General features: G+C 33.2%; 1 long non-coding RNA gene across 1 annotated transcript in view; it reads left to right on the forward strand.

The window, feature by feature from the left end:
* The window catches only part of LOC123383996, a 487,862-nt gene that overhangs the window by 444,076 nt on the left and 26,451 nt on the right, over positions 1 to 17,335 (forward strand). Inside the window, exon 5 of the long non-coding RNA XR_006594469.1 lies at positions 3,633 to 3,775. This is a non-coding gene — a long non-coding RNA (uncharacterized LOC123383996). The remainder of the gene's footprint in view (positions 1 to 3,632; positions 3,776 to 17,335) is intronic.

Here is a 17,335-nt window from a genome sequence, read left to right on the forward strand (position 1 = left end):
GAACTCAGTGTGTTTTAGTATACTGATAATGCTTTACAGTGATTACCACTATCTATATCAGAATACTTCCATTACCCCAAAAAGAAACCCCATACCCTTATTTCCTCCTGCCCCAACCTTGAGTGACGACTAGTCTACATTGTGTCTCAGTGTATTACCTATTCTTGACATTTCATATAAATGTCATTATATGGTATATGGCCTTTTGAGTCTGGCTTCTGTCTTTTTTTTTTTTTTTTAACGTGTATTTATTTTTGAGACAGAAAGAGACAGAGCATGAACGGGGGAGGGTCAGAGAGAGGGAAACGAATCCGAAACAGGCTCCAGGCTCTGAGCGGTCAGCACAGAGCCCGACACGGGGCCCGAACTCCCGGACCGCGAGATCATGACCTGAGCCGAAGTCGGCCACTTAACTGACTGAACCACCCAGGTGCCCCGAGTCTTGCTTCTTTCATTTATCATAATGCTTTCAAGATTCATCTGTGTTGTAGCTTGTATCAGTACTCATTCATTTTTTTGTGGCTGAATAATTAATCAGTTATATGACTATTCCACATTGTTGATCCATTCCTCAAATGATAGACATTTGGATTTTTCAACTTTTGGCAAATATGAATAATACTGCTATGAATATTTGTGTACAAGCTCTTTTGTGTGAATGTGTAGTTTCAATTAGCTTATGCATTTACTAGGGGTAGAAATGCTGTGTCACAAGGTAATTCAACATTTATGTCTTTGAGGAACAAACTATTTTCCAAAATTTCACCAGTTTGCCTTCCCACCAGTAATGTTTGAGGATTCCAACTTCTACAAATTTTTACCAACACTGTTTCCATTTTGCTTTTCATTATAACTCTCCTAGTGGATATAAAGTAGTATCTGATTGTGGTTTTGATTTGCATTTCCTTAATGACTAATGATATTGAGGTTCTTTCCATGTGTTTATTGACTTTTTGTCTATTAGCTAATAAATCTTTGCCATTATTTGAACTGAGTTGTTTGCAATTTTGTTTTTAAGTTAAATTTTAATATTTTATTAAAAAATTTTAGACCTCTTGGTACTAATTGATAAAGTATAATAGGATGAATGATTATAGGAATAAGATACACACTGAGTATTGTTTATAATCTTCCTCATAGTCCACCATTGACTGTAAGACTTCGTGTGAGAAAATGTCCTGGAGAGCTTATAAAACTCTTAAATTAATCAATCTATTGTGTCATCAGGGAATTTTTTTAACCCTAAGAACAGGACAGCAAAATTCTTTAGAGCTCGCTGCTGTAAGGAAGCAAAAATCTTTTAAAATAATGTATGATTTGTTAACAGTCTCTCTCCAAATGGGAGCTTTTTCTCTCTGATGCTAGGCTTCATGTACCTAAAGCCATGTTGCATTCCACATTTAGTTCTAGATCAAAGAATGATTATAGAACACTTTAGAACAGTGCATTATACCTATTAGGATCTCTATGACCATTAGTTCCCTTTATCATCACTATTTCATTATAGTATAGAGTGTTCTCTTTTTATAATATTTTTTGTGAGTTGTTCTATTAAATATTCAAACAGAATTTGGATCTTGGCTTTCATAGTAAATACTCTGGATTTCAGACTCATGCCCTGCATACACAGTTTCACTCTGTAATCCCTCAGTTTCTTCATAAGTTTCTTCATTTCTGCTGAGCACCCCCACCAACATTCAAAGAGCGTTAATACTGTTTATCTTCAAAATGACGTTCTTTTAATCCCATGTTCTGCTCAATACTGTTTTATTTCTCTGCTTCTCATCAGAGTAACATATCTGTGAAGAGTTAGCTAAGAAAGTTATCTCTACTTTCTAGCCTCATGCTTTCCACTTACCCACTCTACTTGGGCTCTTATTCCCTTCATTCAAAAATTATTTCCCAAAGTCACTAACGGTCTCCCCCTTTTCAAGTCCTATAGCCAATTACATGTTTACCTGGTGTATGAAACATGTTACATAGTTGACCATTCCCCTAAGATATTCTTTTTTATGTGTCTGTAAAAACTCACAGTCCTAACTTTTTATCCTTCCTCCCAGGCCAGTCAGTCCTTGTAAGCAAGCATTCTCCATCGATTCCTCCTTTAAACTAATGTCTTGCTTCTTCATAGCACTTGAATATTATATATATATATAATATCAATATATTAATATATTAAAAACAATATAATATATAATAATATATAATATATATTAATAATATAAATATAACAATAATATAATCTATTATATGTAATATATGTTAATATATAATATATAATATATAATATATAATATATAATATATATAATTACTTTAATTTATATATTAATATATATGTATATATAGAGATAGATAGATATATAAATTCAAGTGTGGGTAACATATGGTGTTATATTCATTTCAGGTATACAGTATAGTGATCCAGCAATTGTATATATTACTCAGTGTTTCTCATAGCATACTTTTCATCCTCTTCACGTGTTTCACTCATCCTCCTACTCACCTCTCCTCTTCATAGCACTTTTATTGGAAATTATTTTCTCTATATTAATTGTTCATTGTGTCTCCATGTTGGCTTTCACTAATGATTTAGGAGGATATATACACATTTTCTGTACAGTTTGTTTATATTCTTCAATGACAGCACTGTGGATGTCATCACTCAGTAATCCTTTCCATAATCATGCACAAAATCACTAGACTTAGATAAAGTCTCAAAATGACACTGAATCTAAATTTCTAAGAATTAGATCAGAAACTGTCAAGTGACTGAATTTAAGCTACTTGCAAGCTAATGAGCTAGCCTGCTATCATTTTATATAATCATACTGACAGAAGACACCATTCTCTGGGTCAGAGACACAGACCATTTCTTACTCATGGCACAGACAGCAGTCAAAGTAGTATGTTAGTGCTGTTTCCCTCCATACTTAGTCCCTACAGGGCAACTCAAATAAATACAATAGGTTGCCTCACCATGTGATTCCAAATGTTGGGAGAATCCGAGCTTTTATAGACTGCTGACATATATGCTTATTCTCCCTACTAGTGACTAAGACAGATGACTCACTAAGCACATTTCCTCTGGAAGAGAGCAGAAATGCATCTCTTGGTTTACTACCTTGGCATGCACACACAAGTCTCCAGGAAGGGGAAGAAGAGAATTTTTTGTTTTCAAATCTTTTCAGAGGTGTCTAACTTTACAGAAACACTCTTTCAGTCTTCTAAGGCATGTTTACTATTCACATATGCTTTTCTTCAAAGATCTGAACCAGGCAGAAAACTGCAAATATTCAAAGTAAATTGTCTCTCAAAAGATTCATTCATGTTTTTCACACCGTTCAAATCTTTGGTAAATTTTCCATGCAAATACTATTCAATCAGATTCTCAGAAATACCTAATATTGGTTAGTATAAAATTCATTTGTTTGTTTGTATAGTAATTAAAGCTACAGTCATCAGGAGTCCTGGTATCTGAATGAAGCCAAGTTCCAGTGATGACCTAGGCCATGACCCACAGGGTCCTGGAGGTAGCCAGCTGAAAAAATTCTATAAAACATTAAAAAGTCAGGTGTCTTTTTACTTAATTTTCTATGTTAACTCTTCCATTTTTTTCATGCATTATTCCAGATACAACATCATGTAATAGTACAGATTCTGTCTTAGCCTGCAAGAAGGAAGTCTGTTGGAATTCTGTCTGTGGAAGTCTATGGAAATTCTGAAGCTAACTTGAATGCCTTCTGGTGCCTATATTATGTTATTAATCACTTCAGGTAAAGTTACAGATATACTTTATACCACTTTTTTTTAAATTAAATAACTAAAATGGTAGTAGAGATGCCCATATAGTATGCCTAAATAGTGAGTTAGTCACCTGTCTGGGAAGGTCATCTGAGTAGCTGAAGGAAACCTCATTTTGGAGAGAGCTCTGCAGTCATCTAAGTGACATATGAATTACCAGTGGTGTTTCTTTAAGTATTCATAACCATCACTAAGGTGCAAATCCTCATGTTTTTAAGAGGAAGGAAAGATAATGCCTGGCATTGAAATGACGTGTAATCCTAAGGGTCATGTATGTTGTCTCTAAAAACAAGTGTTGTTTATAATGTTTAGACCCCTATTTGGGACATATATCAATAAGGGATATAGTTTGACAGTGCCTCCATTGTATCATCTCATGGGGTTTCTCATGGGGCCTCCCATCCAGTTAATAAGACTTAGGGTTCCTAGTTCCTAGTTCAGTGTGAGTCATGAGTCCAGTGCTTGTTTTGAGGAACTTCCTGATTGAAGTCAGTCCATTTGGTTCCGTTTGTCTACATTATCACTGAGGTGACATTCTTCATCTTTATGAAATCAATATGGGGAAGCATCTAGAAGTGTTCTACTGAAGACTTTCAGGAGCTGGGGTCATCCATGGTGGTCTCAGGGTCATAGCTGACTCAGTAGTCAGTTACACTCAAAGGCATTTATGATAGTTTGAGAAAGCTGCACTAAGACTTGGTCAGAGAAGATTTTAATACTGGTCAATATGATTCCTGTAATCTCCTAACTTTTCATTTTGGTCATTATTCTGTAAGAAGCTTAGATGAGGTAATCCCTTTCAGGGAACATCTGCATTTAATAACAGAACTCCCTTATTTAGGTGTGTGTCCCTGGAAAAGGTAAGTGAAGTAGAGTCAGATTATTAGTCTATTATTGAGGAGTTTTTGCCATATAAAACAGATGGTTTCAAAAGCTGAACATATAACAAGGAATTGTCTCAGGAGCCTCAATGGTATGGCCAGTGTGAGCTGATCAGTAATCTGAAGAAGTCAAAAGTAAATACTGATGATGCATCATAGATAGATAGCCTCAAAATGGGGGTAAAGGTCTGATGTAGTCAATATGTCAGAGTAAGCAAGGGACCACACTCAGTATGATATAGACTCTCTCACCAAGGGTTAAACAGTTTTTTTTTTTTCCCAAGAGTCACAAGTTCAGCATCTAGTAGTATCCTTTGTATCAGAAATACAGAGTCCTTTCCCTTGTTCCCAGTCAATAATGGTGAAAGTGCATTGCCATGTCCAGTACAGAGATGGGTCCATACAACCATTGTGGCAATTCGGATACTGCAAGCTTGATTCCTTTCAGTCTCATCGGAGAGGAGGCCTTACTATGAGCATCTGAACAAATAATCCAAATAGTTTGACCAGTAACTGCAATCTGTTAACACAGTTCTTGGTCCTAAACTGTATTTCCTCTTTAATATGGAAGTCTAAAATTTTGGGTTTTCTCCACTGAGTATAGCAGCCTATCAAATTTTGTTTTTGCACAACTGCTTATGTTCAGGCTGAACAGTCACAGCAGACATCATCAGTTTTCAGCATAGCTGAACTGTCTGTAAAAAAGCCTAGGGATTTAGGGGAGACTCTGAACCTGGGACCCTAAAAAAATCAGTGGCTCTAATTTGATTTAGGCAGCACAATGGGAGATTATATTTTCCTCTTTAGGGACAGCTGTCACCTTTTTATTTAAAGTCAGCATGCTGCTGCTGGAGCCAGGCTGGCTGCATTCTTCAATATAATGTATTCATTTTATGAGGAAGACAGTTAAGGCTCATCTCACTGTGTCAAACAGTGCAAGTTGGCCAACCTCAAAAATGGGCTTATCAGGCTGAAAAATCCCTAGACTTCTATGAATCAGGCATTCAGTTTCAATAAAAATTCAGGGGCACCTGGGTGGCTCAGTCTGTTAAGTGCCCAACTCGGCTCAGGTCATGATCTCACAGCTCGTGAGTTCGACCCCTGTGTCAGGCTCTGTGCTGACAGCTCAAAGCCTGGATCCTGCTTCAGATTCTGTGTCTCCCCTTCTCTCTCTACCCATCATCTACTCATACTCTGTCTCTCTCTGTCTCAAAAATAAATAACCATTAAAAAATTAAAATAAATCAGTATGAAGCTGAGCTGGATAAATCAAAAGTGATATATCTAGTGGCCATGCCCAAACCCCAAGTCCTAAACTGCCAAGTGGTGCATCCAGGTAGAAAATGCCTTACTTTGCTGCCTTCTTTTCCTAAAGACTTTAAGAGGAAAGTAATACTATCTTCAGAGTCTTGCTCTGTCTCCGGTTACCAAAAATTCAGTATAGTGAGAAGCACTCATGCTAAGTCATGACTCATTCACTGGGAAAAAGCAGCAGGGGGATTTTTCTTAGTGACATACTTCTGTATTTGTGGTCTTCTCCCAGTCAGGATGGTCATTCCCTGTGGCACTTATGAAATGGAAAGTACAACATATAGCACATTCCAATTCTTAAATACATTCAGATGTAGAAACAATAAAAAATAAGAAATAGATTCAAAGGCTTCCAAAGGCCCATATAGGCTCAAAGTCATTCTAGCTTTTTTTTTCTTTTTCGGTATAAATTTTTAGGGTCCACTTACTCCAATGTACACTCCCTAGCATCTAATAAGTATCTGGATTGGACTATTCTTTGTTTCTTTATGTCCTTTTATATACTACTGTGGCTCCAGTCTGTATTCTTGGATTCCTTCTTAATGACAGGGTCCTCATCTGTATGCATTTGAATGCCTACCTTAGTGAGTATATAGAGGGAGCTCAGTATGCACAAGTTGGATATCAGTGTTTAAATGAATTGATATTAGATAAACTTATGTTAAATAATAAATATAGAAAACACATAAATTATAAATAATAGTATCTAAAAAATGAAATATAACCCCACATAAAATTTTAGACCCATCAAACTCTATATGCTAAGCAATTAGCCAGGAACAAATAGTCATTGCAAAGCAATTTATTCATTATTTATATAACAAATGCTATCTAATGTATGGCGTTTGGAATTAAGATTGATAGTGTTTATAAGTTGTAATTCATAAAGAAATTTGTGTTATAGTTATTTCAATGGCAGTCTTCCAAATGAAATGATCTTTCTTTAGGCATTATCGCTGTGTAAAACCTTTATACTGTGTATAAAATTTGCCAACTTCAGTATATGCTGATGTATCCTTTACACACACACAATCTAGCCAAATCAGAAAAATCTGTTTAAATTTATGAAATAATTAACATTAGTTTTTAATTCAATAATCAAATTAATATGAGTTAATTTAAAGAGGGATCCCATTGTGGGATGAATATATTATTACAGATTCCATAGGGCATTATATACTGCAGTGCTGCAAATGACCTGTCTCAACCTTCACTCTGAGCTTCTCATAACATGTACTTAAGAGCTTGTGTTTAGTATGATGACTTTTTAAAAACAGGTGACAAACTCTACATTCTCAGATGTCCCTAACTGAAATTGCTGTCTTTGCAGACAAATAATGAAATTTCTACCATGTTGGGAAAGACTTTCATAAGACTTTCATAGCTTTTAACAGGCATTTTTTTCAGACATTTGGCACGTAGTAGGTAGGCTCACTCAAACACAAATGAGCCTACTCCATAAGTACTTGCCATGTAAAATGAAAACCTCAGGGTGATGGTTGAGCTCTGCAATGAGCTAGCCGGTGACCTACAGACCAAGTATCTACTGTCATCTGCCAATATCATTTCTCCAGATATTGACTGTTTAAACTCACGCTGAACTCAAATCTTGTGGGTGACATTATCATGAACACATAGTGAATGTGGATTATTGTATGCCACATACAGCTAACAGAACCAACGACGAAGAGCAAAGGGAAAAGCACAGAATCTGCAGTTAAACTTTACAGAGAGATGGAAATTACTTGTTTGTATCATAATAAGTGTCTATTTTAAAATGGGTATATATTACTTGATCAGGATCATATTTATACAAATGTTAGTACTTAGCAAAGAACTGAGAAAGATAAAACATAATTTTGTCTAGATTTTGTTTTTCATTGTACACAATGGAGAATACCTAATACTTCCAGAATGGAATTGATCTAATAATATTTTTAATGAAGTGTACTGTCTTAGACCTCAACTGCTATATGAATTACCTAAAGTCCATGGAAGATATACTACTTTGCTGATACTTTCATGTCCTATGATTTCTTCTTTGAAAAGTTCCATTTCTCCCATTTAAAACTTAGAAACAGATTATATGCATTGTTCTACCATGTTATTTCAGTTTTTATGCATATATGACTTAAATTTTCTGTTCAGTAAGGTAGACTGTTCTTCAACAAAACACTAATATTTAAAATCTTAAGAAATAATGTCATGTACTGAAACCATTCATCTGAAATATAAATGAAAATGATATGTTACAAGATAATGGGCCTAATGGAATACACCACAGCATGTAAGTTAACATGAAAAAAAGTACTGTATCTAGAAAAATTTATTACGAATTGTGAAAACAAGACTATAGATAGAATTCTATTGCATGAAATACATTTCAGTTTAGTTATTAGAAACTATACTGTAAGAAGTGGATCTGCAAATATCACCACAGAAATTCAAACACTTGCAATGAAAATCTAATTTCTAAACAGCCAAAGGTTTTAGGCTTTGAAGTGACTTTTTTTTTTTTCATTATAAGAACATAGGCTACATTAGGGTGCCTGAGTGGCTCAGTCGGTTGAGCGGTTGAGTGTCTGACTTTGGACCAGGTCATGATCTCAAAGTTTGTGGGTTTGAGACCTGCTTAGGGCTGTCCACACTCAGTGAGGAGCCTACTTCAGATCCTCTGTTTCCCTCTTTCTCTGCCCCTCCCCCACTTGCATGTGCTCTCTCTCTCTCTCTCTCACTCTTTCAAAAAATAAACATTAAAAAAAATAGGCAATATTTAAGAAAATGGAATGACCGTTTTAAAGTATGTATATGTTTTTAAAATATAGCATACAAATCTGGCAAATATAATTTCATTTGGTAAAATTTTTGGATAAACATCTCTTACGATTTTAAATGTTACATGATACTAGGAATAAACTTTTACTTATGTGAATAAGTGAAATCCTTTCTTCTATTTATTTTTAAATTCTTCATATTTAATTTGTATGATTATATAAATGTGTTAAATCTCCAATACCTTGACATATAGTTTGAGATTTTGATTTCAAAAACGTGTTGCTGGAGAGGTTGTGAGAACTGACTCTTTAGTGCCTACTAGTCTATGAATCCAAACAAGTTCAGTAGGGTTTCAGAGCATCATTTGTTAGGTCCCATTCAACTGCCCTTTCTCCAGTGCAATTTCAGAAATATTTGATTTGCATGTAAAAATGTTCCTAATAAAATTCATTTTGCTCAGTTATCATTTACATTCAATTTCTATTCAGATATTCATTTTTATGATCTTCAGCTAAGATGCCATTGTTATGTGAATATGGCAATTTAATCTAATTTTATTTTTTTTATATTTTTTTAGGATAATCTAATTTTAATAGTAATGCATCATAATTTAGTATATGGTAGTTTTATGAAGCACCCAAAAATAGGGAATGAGAGTGAATGTTTGCATTGATTATGAATGTTAATGTTATAAGAGTATTATTATTCAAAATTAATTTTACCTGGACCCTTTAACTAATTTTTAAAAAGCTCCTGTTAAACTTCTTGGAAATTGTTATCTACCAATATAATTCATAGTATGTTAGGTGCTTTAGAACTAAGAATTCACATAAAAGCTTCTGAACCATTTGAATAGCTGAATTGAGTAAAATAACTGTTTTTTTTCATATGCATGATGAGAAAGATATTTTAAGTGAATTTGAGATTTTCAGCAAGCAGTTTGTGCATAATATAGATATATTAAAAATAATAACCCAAAGATTATAACATGATCTTGGCTGAACACAATGTTAAGCGTTATGCAATAAAGCATAAATATGAAAAACAACACATTAGTAATATTTTGGTATGTATCTAATTTTTCATTTATTTTTCTCATGGTCTCTGCAGTTGATTAGTAGTAATTACAGATGACTTTTTGGATATTTTCAATTCACTAGAATTTTTCTCTTTGAAATATACCTTTTTGTTGTTGGCGGTGATCTTTAGTCACTGTTCTCACCTTGTGATACTTTTCAAGGAGGCTTTAAATTTGTGGCTTATTTTGTGGCTTAAGGCATTCAGATTGAATAATAACTTCATGTCAAGAATGGAAGGAAGCACACGTACACAATGTAAAAATCAGTACTTCCTCAGATCTCACTTTCAGAGCTTATCACCATGTCATATTTGCTTTCTGCCTCTAAGAAAGAATAGTATTTCCGTTTTCAACTCAGCCACTCATTTCTCATTTTCTACACTGCAGCTCAGCCAACCAACTTGTGACCCTGTTTGTTGTTGACGGCTGAGTTACATCGCCAGAGAATTTATTTCACTGTGTTTGAAACTTTACTTTTATCTAACCTGCTGATTTTAGTTAAACATGAAAAATTGTAAATGGAAATCTGATGCCAAATGCTCAGATGTCAGCATTTAAGAATTCACTTCTAATTCTTTTCCATTTGACACACAGACTTATCACCATCTCCTTTTTTTTTTGTTTTTTGTTTTTTGTTTTGTAGAAATTGAAAGAAATATCAAAAGCATTTTGTATCATGGAACCTGTAGTCTTTTGATTCAGACCTCATAAGATTATGAACTTAAGTGAAAAATAAAGCTAAAATACACGATTTGAAACTTTAAAGAAAGTCAAATGTGAGGCAAAATAATCATTAAATCATGCAGTTGTTAATAATCATTATTAAGAATAAAAATGTTTGTATAAAACATTTTAAAATATATGGAAGAATTTGGTGCTCATAACTGGCTATTTTTACTCAACTTTTTAGTTCATGTATTTCTCCTATATTCTGTTTTACTGGTCAATAATTCAGTTCTGACAATTAGATTGATACAGAAAAGGAAATCTTACAATGTTGCCAATATCGTAATTTCATATAAATTAAGCTGGATTAGGTGAAAAAGTGTCACCACCACAGTGACACAAAAGTTCATGAAATGAAACCATTCTCCATGTTCACTACTTTCTCCCAGTGACCAAAGCCAGAACATGGTCAATCTGTGTATTCTAGTCACTTATGCCTACTGTTTCTTTTTGCCAACTGTGTCTTTTTTTTAGCTATTCTATCTATAATTCTTTTGACTAGAAATTTGTTGGGTAATCATACTGATTGTATCACTTAAGGTATTTCTATTCTAGGCACTAGAAGTTCATCTTCTCTCCACTGATGAGCTAGAACTTTATCTTCACAAATTAGATTGTAATTACTTTTTTTTTTTTAAGTTTTTTTTCAACGTTTACTCATTTTTGGGACAGAGAGAGACAGAGCATGAACGGGGGAGGGGCAGAGAGAGAGGGAGACACAGAATCGGAAACAGGCTCCAGGCTCTGAGCCATCAGCCCAGAGCCCGACGCGGGGCTCGAACTCACGGACTGCGAGATCGTGACCTGAGCTGAAGTTGGACGCTCAACCGACTGAGCCACCCAGGCGCCCCTAGATTGTAATTACTTTAAAAGGAGATGCTTTTTGAAATGTTTTTGTCTTTTTAGTTGACAAAGCATACTATCATATATTCATAATTTTTAAAACCAATGATAGCTACTATTTGGATATATAGACATTTTTCAAAAGGGGGAATCAATGCTCCATTTTTCTGGGTAGGAAACACAACAAGAAGTGAGATTCTGATTTTACCTACACAAAACAAGAAATTATGATGAAATAGAATCTGTCCGTCTGTGTACATGGTTTCTGATCATATCCCCTATGAGACTAAGTATGTTCCAAAAGTCTTCTCTGTACTGCACCAAAAAATTACTGATTATATATACATATATACATATATATATATATGTATATATATACACACACACATATATATATATACACACACATGTATGTATATTAATATTACTAAGTGTCAGTCACTGACAGTGAATAAAAACAATCACAATCTCCTCACCACTCTCAAGGAGCTGATGAAATAGCAGTAGATGGGAAAGTGCAGTGGCACCAAACTGTCATTGTTATATAAATGTGAATGTGACATCCTTGGACTTGAATGGCGGAATGTATAGACTAACAAAACTGGCTACAGGAAGGGGAGGTCTGTAAAACTCAATTGAGGGGTTGATCTTTTAGTTGTATATTGATGAATAATGAAAGGTGCATTCATCATGAATGGCCATTTAGAAGAGAAAATGTTAGGCATTCTTGTCAGGTTTGTTTCTGAGATGTACATGGTGAGATGAGCAAGATTCAGATTATAGGGATTTATATACTATGCTAAGAAGTTTGAAAAAGTGCCTATAATGAAGTGAACCATTGAACAATTCTAAGTAAACAGTGTCATTATCAAATCTTACTTTTTTGAAGATGTACATAATGGCAGGTAAAAGTCAATGTGTGTCTGTCAACTTCTGCACTAAAGACAGGGAAGACCATTGCTAGAGTCCAGAATATAACAGTAATGATGACATCTAGTTTTTTGGTTTGGGCATCTGGGTGAGTAGTGATTTTTACTGAGATAATGAAACTTTGAGATGAATAAGTATGCAAGAAAAGTAATGAATTTGAGGTAAATGTGAAATACCCCCATATAGCCAATACATAATTATGATGTGTTAATGTTGAATTTAGGGAAGAATACAGGGCTAGAGATAAAGAATTAGGCATCATAATGATAAAGTCACATTTGAATTGATGGAAGTTGATATACATATCATATACACGGAATATATATATATATATATATATATATATATATATACACACACACACACACATACATACACGGATGTATAAATATATATATCATATACAACGGAAATTGATATATATATATATATATATATATATACACACACAGACACACACATATATACACACATATGCATATATACATATATGTATGTATGCATATATGTATTATTTAAGATAATATAAATCTATGAGAGACACCAGAACTTAAGTTATGATCAAAGGATAAAATATCTCAAAGAAATTAGGAAAAAATGCTCAGGAAAATAAAAGTAGAATCACAAACTAGGAGAAAAATATCATGGTAGTTATTTAAAGAAAGCTGTAATCATTTATTTGAAAATTTGCAGAAAAGGTAGTTAATGTGACCACTGAACGTGTTAATTATTTTTAACAGGAGACTGCTAATATATTTCGTGTTTGTAATCCCAGTGTTCTGAGAAGCAAACCTCTAGAACAGTTATATAACTAATTGTGGGGAGTAATTGAAAATACAAATGTAGACTGTTCTATCAATTTACTTGTTTGTGAAAGGAGACAAAAGTCATAGCTAAGTGGAAATATAATGTAAGGAAATGAAAGAATATTTTTACCACAAAAATATGTGAATATATTTTATGGATGTAGAAAAGAGTCTTTTGAAAGACAGATTTTTTCATTAGAGGGAAAATAGGTAATGGGCAAATTGAATTTTTGATGAAAATATCAATGATAGGGGCAACAGTGCAGTAGTAGGCATTACTTGGTTTGCCTTAAATGATGAAGAAAAATGCCTTTCTCTGAGATTGTGGTAAAGAAATAGGATGGATAATAATATTGTAGGGAAGGGGGAGGAAGATGATGAAGGAATTCATCACCAACTCCCTCCTAAATTCACTGGCAAATTTTACTACCTGTTCCACTTACAGAAAGGATAATGGGGTAAAATAAAATACTTGAGAGTAGTGGTCAAAGTTTAAAAGAGCTACTGTGAAAAATTGGAAAGCGTTTTGAACAAAACATGGTAAATATTTCCTATATGAATCTGAAGATCTCTCTGTGTATACGGATCTCAATTTTTTAGAAGCAACTATTCTTGTATTTGTGTCATTTTCTCCTACAATTATCAGCAGACATTAGTGCTAGAGTGGGGACAGCATATGATCACTGCTTTTGTGAGTAGGAAAGGGGAGAAAATAATGAAATGAGAATGTTATCAATACCTTTAAATGGGTAACTGAGAAGATGTGTTATGTGATGTACTCTGGATAAATAAGAAAAAAGTCAGGGAAACGTGGTGATATACTAGGAGTAGACAAAAACTTAGAAATTGGGGTATTATTAAAATGAAAATAAGATAAATGAGAACAAGAAGCATGTTAGAGGCAAATAGTAGAGTGTTGGGATTTATAATTTTGAGGTTGGTATACTTTCAACTATGGGCCAAGTTTCAACATTTAATATTGGAATTGAATAGCAGAAATGGAATAGAAGTGAAAAACAGTGGGAGATAAAATTGGTGTAAGTACCAATCACAATTTTTATACTTTAATTTATAATTAGCATGGCTCTTGAGAATCAGATTGTCTTGACTGTAAACATTACTTTCACCACAAGGTCGTATAAAATCTTAGATGACAAAATCTTGGAAAAATGGCAGTCTGTGCATTATCAGAGTATCTTCATCCATCTGCAAACTCAAGGTAATTGCTAAACAAACAAAATTTCTTTTGTTGTTGTTGTTGTTTTTTTATATAAAGGATGAAAAAATGATGACAGAGAAACTCAGATTATAAAATTTCAGTTTCCGATATCCTTTTTAAATATAGTCCCATGGATATGTATAAAATCTGGAAAAAAAAAAACAGTAACACCGAATTGTGTGCAGTAGCAATTCACATTTCTGGAATGACCAATAATAAAATTGGAACAACTAAAACATTTTTGTTAGGATATTCTCATTAGGACAATTTGGCCTTAAAATTTAAGTCATCCTGTTAGTTTAAGGTTTATTGATTGCCTCAAATTTGAAATACAAAGTTCAAGAGGCTTTCCACTTATAATAGTGAAACAGTTATTTGGAGTAAAACTAACATCCTCACTGAAAATAAATCCAAAGAAAGTAGAAGGAAAGTAAGAAAGAAACAAGATAGTACCAGAAAGTAAGAAATAAAATAATAGTAATTGTGTATCAGAGAAAATAAAAGCACAAGTTTGTTCATTAAGCTGATTCATCCTATATAAATGATAGTTAAAATTCCATGTTAAAAAAGTTGAAAAATTAAATATGTGCCTAATTTGGTACAGAAGAAGCCTTTAGTGTAGAGTAATAATAATAATTCCACAAAATAATAATAGAATAGAGCTTCCTTAAGCTGATGAAAAACATCTGCAATATTTAAAAATTTCAGCAAATACAACAGTTGATTTGAAATATTGCAGTATTTGTTCTCATGATTGGGCATAATGTAAATTGCAAAATCATCACCTCTGCTATTCATCAATATTTCAGCTATTCTAGAGTATACATAATAAATGAAAATGGTAATTATTGGAAATGAAGAAATACAGATATTTATTATTTTCAGACCACATTATCATGAATTTATAATATCACAATAATCTAGAAAATGAATTATTAGTACTAATAATATAGTATAGTATTACTACTAATAATATAAAATATTACTGTTAATATAGAAAGTTTATTGGGCAGAAGGCAATATACAAAGTAGCTTTCTACATATACACACCAGATTATTAGAATACTAGCACACACATTTTGGCAAGGATCTGTCAGGAGCATCCTTCTACCTTTGCCAACATAGAGTGTGACTTCACATCACTTAAATTTAAATGCCTAATAAATACCTAGAGTTGGCTTCTTCCTAAGGAAACATTTGCTCTTACTGCTATTTACCTTGCTTGTTTAACTATAAAGGACTTCACTCAAATAGCATTTTTCTGTTGTGAACTTTTGTGAAGATAGGTTATTAGGTGCATAGATGAGAACACGGAAATTTTCTGATAATGAATCCTACCAGGAGCACTAGAAAAAAAAAAAAAACAGCAACAAATAAACAAGCTGCTTACACTACAGATGATTCTTCTGTTCTATACCCGATACCTGGACATCTTCTGAGAGGCAGACCAGCATACTTAATAGGGGCCAATGTATAATGCTCATTGCTTGCATTTTTATGTGTTGTAGGGAATGAGTAAAGGGCTATAATAATATCCTCACTACCTCCTGAAATGTTTGTATTGGTGTTCAATTACAGTAATGTTTTAAAAGTTAAATGAATAAAATATAAAAGCTCAAAAAAGTCTGAGAGCAGAAATCTTTTTTAAGCTTAAATTCTGTTTCTGCTTCGTTTTTGTGATAATCTTTTGTTTGCGTCCCACTTCTTTCATCTGGTAAGTGGAGGAAAAATAATAAAACCAGTGCACAGGGTCACTGGCTGAATTTTTATGTTCGTAAAAAGTGCCTTGTGCAGTAACTGGTATTTAAGGTGGTTTCAAAAGAAAAAAAAATAGTCTTTGTAGTACTAGTAGTAAATGTAGAAGTAGTAGTCATTATTATTATGAAGACCCTTAATTTCCATATACCATTGCATGACATGGAGAATTAAGATCGCTCTGTCTGACTCAAAAATGGATTCAGTAAATTAAGGAGTAACAAATAGAAACAGTGTGCTTACAGACTTGTTTTGCTAGGGTATTTTTGTGCTGCATTGTTTTATGTTTTTATTTTAGTTTTATTTTCTACTAGCTGTTTTGGCATTTTAAAGTAGAAACCAAATGTCAGTGAAGTTGTATATAAAAAAAAAAACCAACTCACTTTAATATGGGTTTAATCCTTTTTAAAAAATTGCTTAGCTGTCTACATGTTATCATTGTAAATAGAGATGGCCTATATTCTGTGGTCTCACAAAGCACTATTCTCCCCAAAACTGTAGTTTTCAATTTGCTCATTTTAGATGAAGGATTTTTTTGAAAAGCAATTTTCAAGATTCATTTCTAAAATTATGTCTGTATGTGATAGACAATCTTTAAACTGTGACAATTGATTAGAGATGAAAAATATATTTTAAAAAGAATATAGAAAAAAAGTGAAAAGGAATTCAGGAAAAGTAATAAGTATTACTTTCATTAAATAATATTGTTATATTGAGCTTCTATCTAAAATAGTTGTAGAAGTCCTAGCCAGAACAATTAAACATAAATAAATAAATAAATAAATAAATAAATAAATAAATAAATAAATAAATAAACTATTCCAAATCAAAAAGGAAAAAGTAAAATTATCTCTTTTGCATATGATATAACAACATATGCAGAAAACCGTCAAGATAACCCCCCAAAAAGCTGTTAGAAATAATCAGTGAACTCAGTAAAGTTGCAGAATACAAAATCACCATAACAAAAATCAATTTCATTTGTTTTTTAATGTTTTTATTTACTTTTGAGAGAGAGAGAGAGAAGGAGAGAGTACATGAGTGGGAGAGGGCAGAGAGATAGATGGGGACAGAGGAGCCAAAGCCGGCTCCAAAGTCAGACGTTTAACTGACTGAGACAGCCAGGTGCCCAACAATTGCATTTCTATACACTAAAAACAAACTATACAAAAAGGAGATTAAGAAAGAAATCCCAGAATGAATAAGTG

Source organism: Felis catus, chromosome A2, assembly GCF_018350175.1.
Source record: "Felis catus isolate Fca126 chromosome A2, F.catus_Fca126_mat1.0, whole genome shotgun sequence".
NCBI lineage: Eukaryota > Metazoa > Chordata > Mammalia > Carnivora > Felidae > Felis > Felis catus.